Below are 13190 nucleotides of genomic sequence, written 5' to 3'. Positions count from 1 at the left end.
ATAGAAACCAAAACTCCTTAATCAAGCATAATTGGCATCACGAATAGGATCTGCTCTACAAAATGCTGTTTTTTAAGAAAAATGTAGAAAAAGAAAGATATGTATATATTGGGTTGGGAAGATTTACGATATTCATCCCTTGCTAGAGAATGGGTATATGGCACAGGGCCATGTGAAGATAGGGGAAGCCGTATGAAACAAGGGTCTCCCACAGAAGTAACTGAATGTTTGAAGCAAATAACTGTGAAAAAAGGAAAAGAAATGGCAGGAGTCTGTAATGGGTGGGGGGGGGGTGGGATCAGAGAGATATGGTTGTGGAAGGAATTCTACAATGTCAGAACTTTATTTTAGGAGATCAGATATGCAATTATCAGAGTGTAGCTGGAAAAGCTGCTGTTAGAATGTCACAGTTTAAATATAGGAAGAAAAAAGGGAAGATTGATAAAAAGGAAGTTCATACTATGGTGGGGGATACAGATACATATGATTTGGCTTTGGTTGGAGTGGCCCGCTATAATACCTTAGGCCAGAGGGGCCCCACTGATACAAAAATTTAATAATTACAGGCAAGCCTCTGGCAGAAGTTTTGGACAAAATCTCCCAATTAGAGAACTCAAGCAACTGTGAGTATACTTATGGCAATAAATCTCAATATAGGAGTGGTGAATATGCTGCTGGTCAGTCTCAAGATACGTACAAAAATAGAATGTCCTGAAAAGATTTTATTGCCCTTCTACAAGCAGGAGTGGATAGGAATAAGATTGATGGACTCCCTCCTCCTGACTTGTTCATAATAAACAGAAGAAAAGACAAGAAAGTAGAAATAGGGAAATTAGGGCCACTCCATTGGCACCTTCCTTTTACCCATAATTGACCTGTCTTAAAGGAGAATAATAAATAGTGACCAAACCCCAGTAAGAGAGATCAAACAGAGGAATTATTGGCTTCTCGTGAGGTTAATTATTAATTGGAAAAAATGGACATACTACTGTTACTAAAGTTTTTTTGTTTTGTTTTGATACTGGGGTGAGACCTCTTTGATGTATGGCAATCATATTTAGAAATGGAATTCTGTTAAAATTACAGGCTTGGGAGGAAAACAAATTTTGGTAAAGCAAGTTAAAATAATGATGAAGATTAGTTATTACCCAAAAAAGTAGTACTCGATGATGATTGTTCCCTTTCTCCCGGAGTACATAATTAGTACATTTTAAGGGGGATGTCTCTAAATTTACCTGATGAAAAATTTTTCTTGCTGAAGTAGAAGGACCATCACAATCTGTGAAATTTTAAGTATAAATAGAATCAGGGACATATAGAAAAATCTTGCCCAAGAACTTGTAAATAGAATTATGCCTATTTAGCTGTAAAAAGTAAGGTTTTAAATAAGCCATTGGATCTGGTCAAGAACAGTATGTGTTAAAATAAAAAAAGAAGAAGAAGAAAAGGGGATGAATAAAGTCTGAAATATGCCTAAATAGTATGTTAAGAGAAAATGCAAGTTGTGTAGTCTGAATACTGGTTTTAAGGACCTGTGAAGAGAATAATGAAAGGGGTGCAAGGAAAAATGAAGAGGCATAGAGAAGGTTGGCTTTCTTTTTTTTGGAAGTGTATCAAATTTATGGAAGCTAAAGCAGAATGACGGTATTAGCAAGTTTGATTTTGTATAAATAAGATATTGGTTTTGGAAGTTTTGAAAACTGATTTAAAATTAATGTAAAGTAGGAAAGAATATAGAGCTGTAAATCAACTAATAAGTTATGGAATTTCTTCTGGGATTGTGCAATCCAGATCTGTACTAAATTGAGATGTGTTCTTAAAAGTGATTGGGGACAATTTTAAAAAATTTAACATTAGACTGCTTCTACCTGTAGGAGAGAACTATACTCCTTTTGAACAATTGTTAGCTGCATATTGGGCATTAGTAGAAACTGAATAGTTCCCTTTAAATCATAAAGTTCTGTTAAGACCCTAAATACCTATTATGAACTAGATAAATGGGGACTCTGGTCTCTCATAAGATGGAACATGCACAGAAGTCCAGTATAATTAAATGGAAATACTACATATAGAACAGAGCTAAACCAGGAAAATCTGACGTCCCTCCCCTGCTTGAGAAAGTGAATTAACCTCAGTGCAGTCTCCACTGACCACTCCCCCTCAGAAGATAGTTTCACCAGTCAAATGGAATCAAGGATTTGATGCCTTGAGTCCTGAACAAAAGAAACACACTTGGTTCATGGATGGCTCTGCTAAATATTTAGGACAAATTAGGTACTGGAAGGCCGTAGCAAATAATGTTTTAAAAAGAACAGGAAAGCAGTCAGTAAACAGAACTGATGGCTGTATATCAAGTATTGAAAAGGAGAAGAGGAAACAATGTCATATTTTTTATAGACACCTTGGCAGTAGCAAATGGCCTAACCACTTAGATGCCCATGTGGCCTGCAAAAAATTTGGGATTTTCATGGGAAAGAAGTTTGGAGTCATGAAATGTGGAAAGATATATGTATTTCGGGGTGGTTAGGTGGAGTAGTGGATAAAGCACTGGCCTTGGAGTCAGGAATACCTGGGTTCAAATCCAGTCTCAGACACTTAATAATTACCTAGCTTTGTGGCCTTCGGCAAGCCACTTAACCCCATTTGCCTTGCAAAAACCTAAAAAAAAACCAACAAAAAATATATATGTATTTGGGTCCAGTATACTAATGTCTCAGTCTTTCATGTAGATACCCATGCCAGTGTGGATGCTCTGGAACGTGAGTACAATGCATATGTAGATGGTTGGCAAAGACTGGAATCATGCAATTGCTCCTAAAGAAACTGAGGAACCTTAAGATTTATTGAATTTGGCCAGACAGCTCCATGTACCTGCAGGACATCTAGGACCCCAAGCCTCTCACAGGTGGGCCCTTGCTCGGAGCATATCAATTCCCCCTTCACTGTTAAGACAAGTTACTGATCAATGTACCCAATGTCAATTATTTAAGGAAAGACCAATTCCCAACACTGTTATTGGGGAAATAGGAAGGGGCACTCTGCCTGCCCAGATTTGGCAAATTGATTCTATTGGGCCTTTACCTTTTAGTCAAGGGTGTCAATATGCCTGCACCTATGTGGACACCTATTCTGGAGTACTTATAGCCTGCCCCTACAGAAGAGCTATTCAAAAGAACACTTGTAAAACATTAGATATTATAACTTTAAATTATGATCCTCCCATGCAAATACAGAGTGATAATGGGTCACATTTTAAAGGCAAAGATAATACTGTTGTAATCTGTTATTTAGGGTATATACTGGTATATAGGGTATATACTGTTCCATTAACTCAAGTGTTTTTATGTGAATGAAGTGTTTGTTAGGGTGCAATTTCTTCTGCATGGATCAGCCTCTTGGACTCCTGGAGCCCTCCTGAGATTCAGTCACACCCATGTCCATTTGTGATGGAAGAACTCCACATCTTCCAGACAACAAGATAACTTCACCTGTCCTTCCAACCAACTATGCAGTGTTGTTCATTGGAATACTGTACTTTCTGGCAAGCAACTTCTCCTGTGAAAACTGTATTGATAAGCAATAACCCCATAGTGAATACCACTGTATGTTCTCAGGTAAATACCTCATGCTGCCTTAAGGCCATTCCATTTACTACTCCACAAACTAGATTTCCCCACATTGACAGTGCCATACAAAACTGTTCTAGATGGGTAATTACCCATGAGACTATTTTGTCATTCAGTCTCACCAAGGACCAGGACAAATATCTTGTAATTCTACCAACATTATAAATTGATATCTGTTATGTGGAATATGTTAAATTATTATGGTGGCAAAAGCCTTCTTTCAATGATTAGAGTTCCCTGTAGCTGTGTTAATGTATCTCAAAGTTCCCAAAATTTTTGTTGTGTTATAATATCACTTTCCCCATACTAAAGATTTGAACTAGCAAAAGGGAAAAATGTGTTTGGTATGATACCCTACTTGGTGGGGCTGGAACTGGTTTGGGCTTAGTAAATTCAGTAGATCTTGAAGCCCTGGCCAGTAGACTGCACAGTGCTGGACAGGATGTTGCTCAGGCTTTGACAGTTAATGCTCAATGGTTGCCCATGATGTCCTATCCCACCAACTAACCCTAAGATATGAAAAACAATTTTTAACCATTTTAATGCTTCTACCTTAGCTAACTAGCATATTGATGCTAATACCTCTGCCCTATTCAACTGGACTAGATGTTCCCTGGAAAAACATGAACATGCTGTTGAAAAAGGAAAATGCTTAGTGATTACTACAATCAGGAAATGTCAAATTGTAGGAAAATGCTTTTAGGAACTATCTTCCTAGAGACCATTGGATTGTATGTAGCATTTGTAACCTCTCCTCATTGTACTTATACTTCCTGTATAGGCACTATTACTCATTTTAAGGTCAATACTCTTATAACCATGTGAAATTTTCATGTTATTCCTTTTGTGCTATATGATTACTTTGCATTCATAGTCTAGCTGATTGTATTGTATGTAATTCAGAAATAGTGTGTGGAATGGTTACATGGCAGTTGGAGCCCTGTCTTTTGGACCATTCCTCTAATCTCTGTGATTTCACAATATACCTTCAGTCTAATTTCTCTATGTTATATGAAGTATATGTCTCCACTGGTAGGGTGATGCTTTTCTTTTACTTTTCCCCTGACCCAAGTGGATAAAATAACTCTTAACTGGGTACCCAAATCTTTACCTCTTCCAAATATATATTTGTCTTTAGAACCTCTTACACAAATATTAAGTGATTCTGATTCTCTAAAGCACTCTTAATGAACACCAAATACAGACCTCATAGTTGTTGGTAAACTACTTGAGACCTCTCACTTTTAAACTATTGATTTAATCATCATTGATATTATTTCTTGTTTTCCTCTCCTATGACCACTAGATAATTTAATGCTATAGCTCTTCCTATATTTTTATTATTATTAATATTAGTTTTCTTGTTTATATGTAATTGCTATATGTATTTAAAGATAAGAAGAATTTTTCATAATGTTTCTTCATTAATGGGAACTTTCCAGTATCAAATGAAGGGTTAGTACCCATTCTGATCCTGGGCGAGGCCATATGCTGGTTCCCCACCCAAGGTCCCCTATCACCTTTGCATGAACTTGGATGTTTTTCCCTGTGCCTGATACTCCCTCTAGGAACTACCATCCCTGGAGGTTGAATCTTGGGAGGGTCAGCTATCCACCCAGAGGTTCAATGTTTAATTAATTTCATAACCTTGGCCACCAGTTTTCCCAGGTCATGCACATACTCTTCACATGGTCATGCGTGTTGTCGTCACATGTCCTGGCTAAGTGCCAAAAACACTTATGTAAGCTTATTGGCAATGTGCCACCTTTGTCTGGGACCCCTTAAAAGTTCCTAACGTTGGCCAGCCCCTCACTTTGGCCCATGGAAAGGATGCTTTGCCTGGGACGTTTTCCCAATCACAGCTCTGAAAGACTGTGATTTAGAACTCCCCAGCCACTGTTGATTCAGATGTTGGTACTCCCCCAATTGGTGATGTTTTCTTTTAATATCTATCTTTATATAGGCTTTGCTCTTCTTTTATTATATTGGGACTTATTGGTTATTTTTGCTATAAAACTGATTTATTTCTACCTGTTTTATAATCACTTTATTAAATATACTTTTTGTTTTTTTTTTGTTGGCATGAACATGTCATTTTGTAGGAGCAAATAGAAACCAAAACTCTTTAATCAAACACCATTCTACTTCATGATGCCATAATGAATCCAGCTGAAGGTAAGGCTTGGGGAAGGGGAACACTGGAGCTGGTCCCAGTAGCTTGGGAGGGAGCAGGAACTTCCTACACAGGGGTGTGTCTTATAAAGACCATAGTTTATTTCATTTTATTTCACTCAGTTTCGTAAGTGACGTAGTAAATTACCTAGACAGGTAAGTGGTGCTGTAGATAGAAAGCTGGAAGACCTGAGTTCAAATCTAGCTTCATACATTCACTAGTTTGTGTGATCAATCCTAGGGAAGTTTTACTTTATACTTTTAAAAAACATCCTGAGAAGAGATCTGTTATGGAGTAGGAATCAGGAATTCTGGAAGAAGTTACCTTAGAGCTGATTGTAGGATGATGAATAAAGAGTGGGGGGGGATTGTATACCAATTGCTTCCCAGTTTTGTAATCATCAGCTGTCTAAATCAGGACTTCCTGAGTCCTCTCAGACTAACAACACCCGGATCAGTAAAGATTAATTCTACAAACATCAGCTTATTGAATGGTCTTTAAAAAGTTTTTTAAAAACCCAGAATTGTAAAGGTTCTCCATATCTTGCTTTTAGAAAGCTTTAGACAGAACAGATCAAAGATCCAAAATTTGTTCCAACTCATAGGAGTTAAAAGGAAGTGCAGACTCAGATTATTTTATAGAAAAGGAAATTGAGGCCCATTGAGTTCTAGGAATTTGCATAGTCAAGTAGCAGTTATATAAGTGGCCAAGTAAGGATTTGAACTCATATAATCTGTATTTTTTCACCTCATCAGCCCAGGGACCTTACTGTTGCTTAAGGGAACTCATACTTTTGCTTGGGCTGCTCAACTCTACAAACAAGAAATAGTTCCTACTCTTTTAGAACTGATGCTCTAATGGAACCAATTCAAAAGAGGAATGGGCTGGCACAAGAGGTAGTGAGTTTCCCAGCCCTAGAAGTCTGGCAAAGAATAGTTGACCTCTAATAGTCAGCAATTCAGTTCATCAAACTTTTAGTCTGGGGCAAGGATTTAAAGGCAAAAAATGGAGCAGTTCCTGCCTTCACTGGGAGTTTATGTTCTACTGGCTTGTAGAGAAGATTCTTAAGGATGGAATAACCTTTCTGAACATTAGTTTTCCTCATCTGTAAAACTATGGCAATGAAAACAACTTGGGGATGGATAGGGTGGGGCTTCTTAACCTGGGACATGGAACTAGAATGAGGGAAAAAAATGTCAATTTGAATTGACTAATCTTTGGTTTTCCTTAGGTATTTGATTATAAAACAAAGACTGGAGGATTTTGCCCAGAGAGGTCCCAGGGCATGAACAAAGTTAAGAAGGCTGTCAGAGTCATAGGGCAGATCCAACCTGGGCTGCCCCAAATCAGCCACTCCTGAGTCCCTAACACCAAGGCTGCCGAGAGCTCCCCCTCGTCTGTTCTTTGGGTCTAACTTGCCTGTTTTTGTTTTTTGTTTTTTGACTTGCCTTTTCCTGCATCTCGGGTGACAAACATCTCTACCTGGCTCACCTGGACCACTGGCTTTCCCTGCTGGCAGTGGTAAAACAACGAATGCAGATGTACAACTCTCCATACCTTTCTGTACTTAAAAGTACTGGGACTTAGAGGAAGGAGGGAATTCAGTACTTTACAGGAGTTACATCACCCAGTTGACAATGACTATTCCTTTTCAGTCAATTCACTTACCTACGAATTCCTTCAAGAAGAAATCAACCACCAGCTATAATCCTCCATCTCATTCTTGCGGGAGGCATGTGTTTGATTAAGGAGTTTTGGTTTCGATTTTCTCCTACAAAAAGTCATGCTCACAAGTTTAAATGATTGATAATGAATTGATTAAGAAATGAAGCAAAATCATAATAACATACACAGGATAGAACACGTGCTAAAAGGACAACAGAAGATACCAATAGCAACAATCCCGCTACGATAATTAAGGTAATTATAAGCATAGAGGAGAAAGAAGAAAACATCACCAATTGGGGTAGCACCAACATCTGAATCAACAGCGACTGGGGAGTTCTGGGGGTTACAGCTTTCAGAGTCCCAATTGGGAAAATATCCCAGGCAAAGTATCCTTTCCATGGGTGAAATTCCAAGGGGCTGCTCAATGTTAGGGACTTTTAAGGGGGGTCCTAGACAAAGGTGGCACAATGTCCAATAGGCTTATATAAGATTTTTGGCACTTAACCAGGACATGTGAAGAGTACTCACATGACCATGTGAAGAGTCATGCATGATCTGGGAAGGCACATGGCCAATGTTCTGAAATTAATTAAACATTGAACCTCTGGGTATGTAGCCAACCCTCCCAGGATTCAACCTCCAGGAATGGCTAGTTCCTAGAGGGAGTATCTGGCACACACAATGACGACCAAGTTCATGCAAAGGTGATGGGGGACCTTGGGTGGGAGAAACCAGCATATGGCCTTTCCCAGGATCAGAATGGGTATTAACCCTTCAGCATGGCTTGGGCCATTGCTGCAGCTGCAGCTTAGATGTTTGTAAAACCCTCCTCAACACCCAAGAAAACATGTCACTCTCTTTGGTCAAAGTCAGTGGACATCTCACTGGCATAGCCAATGCATTTTGAACAGTCTACTAGTTTGGTGGTATTTCTGGGTACTTTAAAGGCATCAGGGCCCAAATGCCTTATACTGGACTATGAGTTTAAGTACTTCCTAACTAAAAGGACACCCTGGCCTAACAGACAATACTAGCTATTTAAAGAATTCCCTCTTGTTTCTAATCCTCTTTTTCCTAATCAAACCCTTCTCCCAGAGAAGGGTTGGCTGGACGGGGTTGGTCATACTGACAACAGAGCACAGTCCAAAAAGGCAGCATTGATGATTGGGGAAAGATTTTGTCTTCCAGCCCTTGCCTTTTCCCTCCTCTGCCAGAATGATGATGATTTTTTTCTTCATCGTATAGTTGGGAGAAATGGGGGCTGGTCTGAATAGGTAGGAAGTTTGTACCTCAAAGACAAAAATAATGTGTTTACAAGTTATATTACACAATAGATGGATAATGTTTATCCTTTTTAATGTAAAAGTGAACGTGTGTGTGTGTGTGTGTGTGTGTGTGTGTGTGTGTGTGTGTGTATAAGAGCTTTTATTTTTAATGAAACAAAGAGCTCAATAATTAAGCACTGAGGCATGTCTACCCAACCTCCAGGGTGGCCTGAAAGCCTTGAAGTTAGCTACCCCCAGGCCCCCAGGAAGTTTCACTTGAATGTATGTAATGTTATATAAAAGTTTATATTTTTGAATTCTTTTAATGGAAAAGGGTAATTAAAAAAAACCTTTCATTTCTTTACAGACATGGATATTAGACATGGAAGGGATGTTGAGGCCATTTGAGCAGCCTCTCTACTTCTCCAAATAACTGAGTCTTGGCAATGGTGATTTAAATAATCCTCAACAGATTACCTTTAATCTTGGATGAATATTTTCAAGTCTGTGGAGAGTAAGAGCTCCCTTCTCCTGGACTGATGGAGGTTGAGAGACTAATGCCCTTTGAGGCCCTTCCTGTAATGAAGGACATGCCAATCAGCCCATCTTGAGATGGAAGATTTATGCTGTGGTATAGGGTTTTGATTTGTGTGTGGGGGGGTTCACTTCATCAGTGGTGGGGGAAGAATAAGTTGTAGAGAAAAAAGACTGGGGGAATGGTTTCTGGTATTTTTATGTTCATTCATCGCAGATGATGAATGACTTAAGAAACCTTTCCAAGTTTTATAGTATCCTCCTGAGTGACATAATCTCCTTAAAAATACAGACCTGCTTTTCCTAGCCCATTGGCCTTGGGTCTGGCAGCTAACAAGGCCAGGGAAAAGATTAATTAATTTTTCCTCCTTCTCCTTGCCTGTCTCAGTGGACATTTTTTCTGGCAGAGATTCTGAGATGACCACAGAGAAAGCCAACAACAGCCACTTGAGTGTTCTGACATGAGGGTTGGCCCTTTGGGGGGCGGTGTTTCTAGGAAGGAGTAGACTTTATTCCTTTGAGATAGCACTTTAGACTTGGGAACACAAGTGTGGATGTGCCCACAGGCTAAGGGTGGAAATTTGCCCTCTGAATCCCAGCAGATCTGACTTGAATTCATTCATGAAGATGGCCAAGTTTGTCCCAACAAAACTTTTGTCAGGAACTAAATAACCTGCTTTAGCTTAGAGTTCATGGGGAATTGGGACAGTTTCCAGATTGTGCAAGCACATTTTGCCTATGTTGGGGGACTGAAGGGAGGGGGAAGTGGGCAGTGGAAATGTTTGAGTTTGCTAGAGGACAAAAATACTGTATTACACAATCAATGGATGGATAATGTTTATCCTTTAGGTCATCATTCCTTTCCATTTACCAAACCATGATTCTAATAAGCCAGTGAGCAGTTGTCAAATCAAGAGTTTTTTGCTAATTCTTATGACAAAGCAGTCAAGCCTTGCAAGGCCTTAGTAATGGTCCCATCGGGAGCCTTATTTTTGGGGGACAAAAGTACAACTATCTAGTTTGACACACATACTCCCTTTCTCAGTTAATATATCTATAGCTATTCTGTCTTTCCATGCCATTCAGTTCAGTGTCTAATTGTCCTGCTATTCCCTTTACTGCATCTCTGGTATAATTTATAAATCTTTGATGATTATAACATAGTTGATCCAAACCACATCTTTATTGATAGTTACCCAACAGAACAGAGTTCAAATTCTGAAATCTTATTTCATCTGGGATTCCTAAACTATCCAAATTTTTTCTTTAAAAGATCCCTATGGTGAATCTCTTTTAGTTCTCTTTAGCTAGGTCATTTGATTGCTATTTTTCAAATGCCAAGGTAAATGGAACAAGTGCACAGGTTAGCTACCTAGTTCCCAGGCAGGATAGGCCTAAGGCTGTTGCCTCCAAAATATTACCAGAAGTCCACTTGAGGTATGTTCATTCCTCAAATTTGCCAGAGCTGTCCTTAGTGAAATTCAAAGTTATCAGACTTCAAGATCTTGGTATCCCTAGCAAGTTGTGTGGTTTCCAGGACCAAGACTTAAGGCTGATATAATCTTGATCTTTGCTCTCCCAATTGGAGGAACTGGCAAGACAAAGCTTTACAATTCTCTCCTGGAGTATTCTGTAACAGAAGAGTTATACATTTAAACTCATGATTCTCCATACCAAAAGGGAATGTACTATCTGGACAGTAGGACAACCAATAAATAGCACAAACATAACGGCTTTTATTTTTACCATATATTTAACCCATTCTACCCAGGCATTTGTACCTCCTTATCCTTTTTCTATCTCCATGGTATGTCTTAAATTTCTAGTTTCTACTATTTTCAGTAATTTGGGAGTATTAGTAGATTTCCCTTCTCCCATTAAGGATATTATAGTAATAACAGAACTCTTTCCTCAGTTTAGAGTACCAGATAACAATTCCTTCCTAAAGAATCCTAATGTGGATGTCCCAATCAGCCTCTATAATAGTTAAAAATATGGGGTTACATTATATTACATTAGGGTCCAGCTTCTCCCTTAATAATTTTGATCTTTTCCTTTAATCTTTGTTGTAATCCATAAGAAAGCAATGGGTAAGACCATAGTCAATATTAGATCCCCAACTGGTACATTATTTAATTTTTATTGGTCTACATATGCATCCATCAAATTGGGTGGTCTACGATACAATGCTCCACCATGAGCAAGGTGTACCTCTATAATCAGCTCTTCCATCAGTGCACATAGACTCCCAGACAATTGTCTTTGATGGTACAAGTCTCTACATCCTAAAACTTGACAGACATCAAATTTAACCATTTGTGGACTGTTTTAGTGACATTTGGTTAAATTATCCATAATTTAACTCTAGCATTAGTATTGCAGGTACTATAACTCCTATTCCAAACCTTTAAATCACTTTTGTTTTATCATCTTTCCCTGACACAGGGTAAAATGCAAACCTAATAGTCTCCACCTTCAAAAGCTTACTGAATGTTGCTCTTGGCTTTCCACAGCACTGTTCAGGAAAAAGATAACCTATCACAATCTCAGTATAAGCAGATTCACATTCATACAATCTGTAAAGTCAGTTAACATAGTTAATAGATTTAGAAGTGTTCAATTCTAATTTATTAATTCTAATTTATTAATCCAATTATTGTCTTCTCAAAGTTAGTTTTGGGAGAGTTAGAGGTGTAGGGGTCACTTCCCAGCCTCCTTTAGGATTTCTTCTAATCTGTCCCCTTTTACTGGTCCCTTAATCCTTGTGTAGTGAATACAACCCCTTTCAGTCAAAATTGCAAGTTCCATAATGAGGAGCATTTGATAGAGCATAACTCAGGTTGCAGTTTGAATTCTTTACATGTCTTGACCAGGATCCAATCTCCTGGGTTCAAATGGTGCACTGTGAATTCCAAGGGTGGAGTCTGTGCCAATAGCCCCTTTTCCCTAAGATTAAAAGAAGACAACTCCAATATATGGTTCTTTAAAATTTATCCTTTGTTTCCATAATTGGAATAGTATGTCTCCTCCCCTCCCCCATCATAGAGTAAACCAAATAACATCTCATAAGGGGTAGTCCTAAATTGTTTTCTGGAGGCTGTTCTAATCCATAAGAAAGCAATGGATGCTTAGACCATGGTCAATATGATCCCTAACTGTTCCATTATTTTTCCATAATATTTTAAAAATGAAATGGTTACTGTTATCAGAATCTATATTTTCCATTAATCCATATAGAGGTATTATCTGTTATAAAATTATCTTGGGGGGTGGCTAGGTGGCACAGTGGAAAAAGCACTGACCCTGGAGTCAGGAGTACCTGGGTTCAAATCCGCTCTCAGACACTTAATAATTGCCTAGCTGTGTGGCCTTGGGCAAGCCACTTAACCCCATTTGCCTTGAAAAACCTAAAACAAAACAAAAATTATCTTGAACACTCCTGAGGTTATAGCTATTACCATAGGGTGGGCTTCTACCCATCCTGTTAAATGATTACTACCAGCACATACTTCAATCCCCTTATCTTTGGCATGTCTATAAAATAAACATATGCTTTGGAATATACAGAGACCTGATTTTTGTCTTCCATGAATTTGTTTCCTCAAAACTTTAGCTTTCTTACAAATTATACAGACTTCACATACTTTTTTGGCTACTGTGTAAATTCCTACACATCCATGTTTATTTAGAACTAAATCACACATAGCTTGGTTCCCCAATGATGTAAGGTAGGTAGTATTTAATGATTTAATATTTCTCTTCCCATATGGTAATATCCATTGACCATTTTCTGTTTCTATAGCTCCTAATGTTATTAGTTCTTCATGAGTCAATCCCTTCTCTCTACTATTCTCTTTCATGCCAATGCCTACCCCACAAGCATATTTAGAATTAGTAAAAATTCCCTCCTATCCATAAGCAACT

At 38.4% G+C, this 13190-nt stretch overlaps 1 long non-coding RNA gene across 1 annotated transcript; it reads left to right on the top strand.

Annotated features, from left to right (window-relative positions):
- Window positions 1–332: 332 nt before the first annotated feature.
- Window positions 333–12837, top strand: LOC141500428 (uncharacterized). Its single transcript, XR_012471925.1, has 6 exons — window positions 333–623; window positions 2730–2905; window positions 3356–3614; window positions 5729–5801; window positions 7031–7719; window positions 9100–12837. It is a non-coding gene; the product is annotated as an uncharacterized LOC141500428 (long non-coding RNA).
- The last annotated feature ends 353 nt before the right edge of the window (window positions 12838–13190 follow it).

Source organism: Macrotis lagotis, chromosome 1, assembly GCF_037893015.1.
Source record: "Macrotis lagotis isolate mMagLag1 chromosome 1, bilby.v1.9.chrom.fasta, whole genome shotgun sequence".
NCBI lineage: Eukaryota > Metazoa > Chordata > Mammalia > Peramelemorphia > Peramelidae > Macrotis > Macrotis lagotis.
The sequence above is the reverse complement of the archived record's forward strand: the minus strand, read 5'-3'. Positions and strand labels throughout refer to the sequence as shown.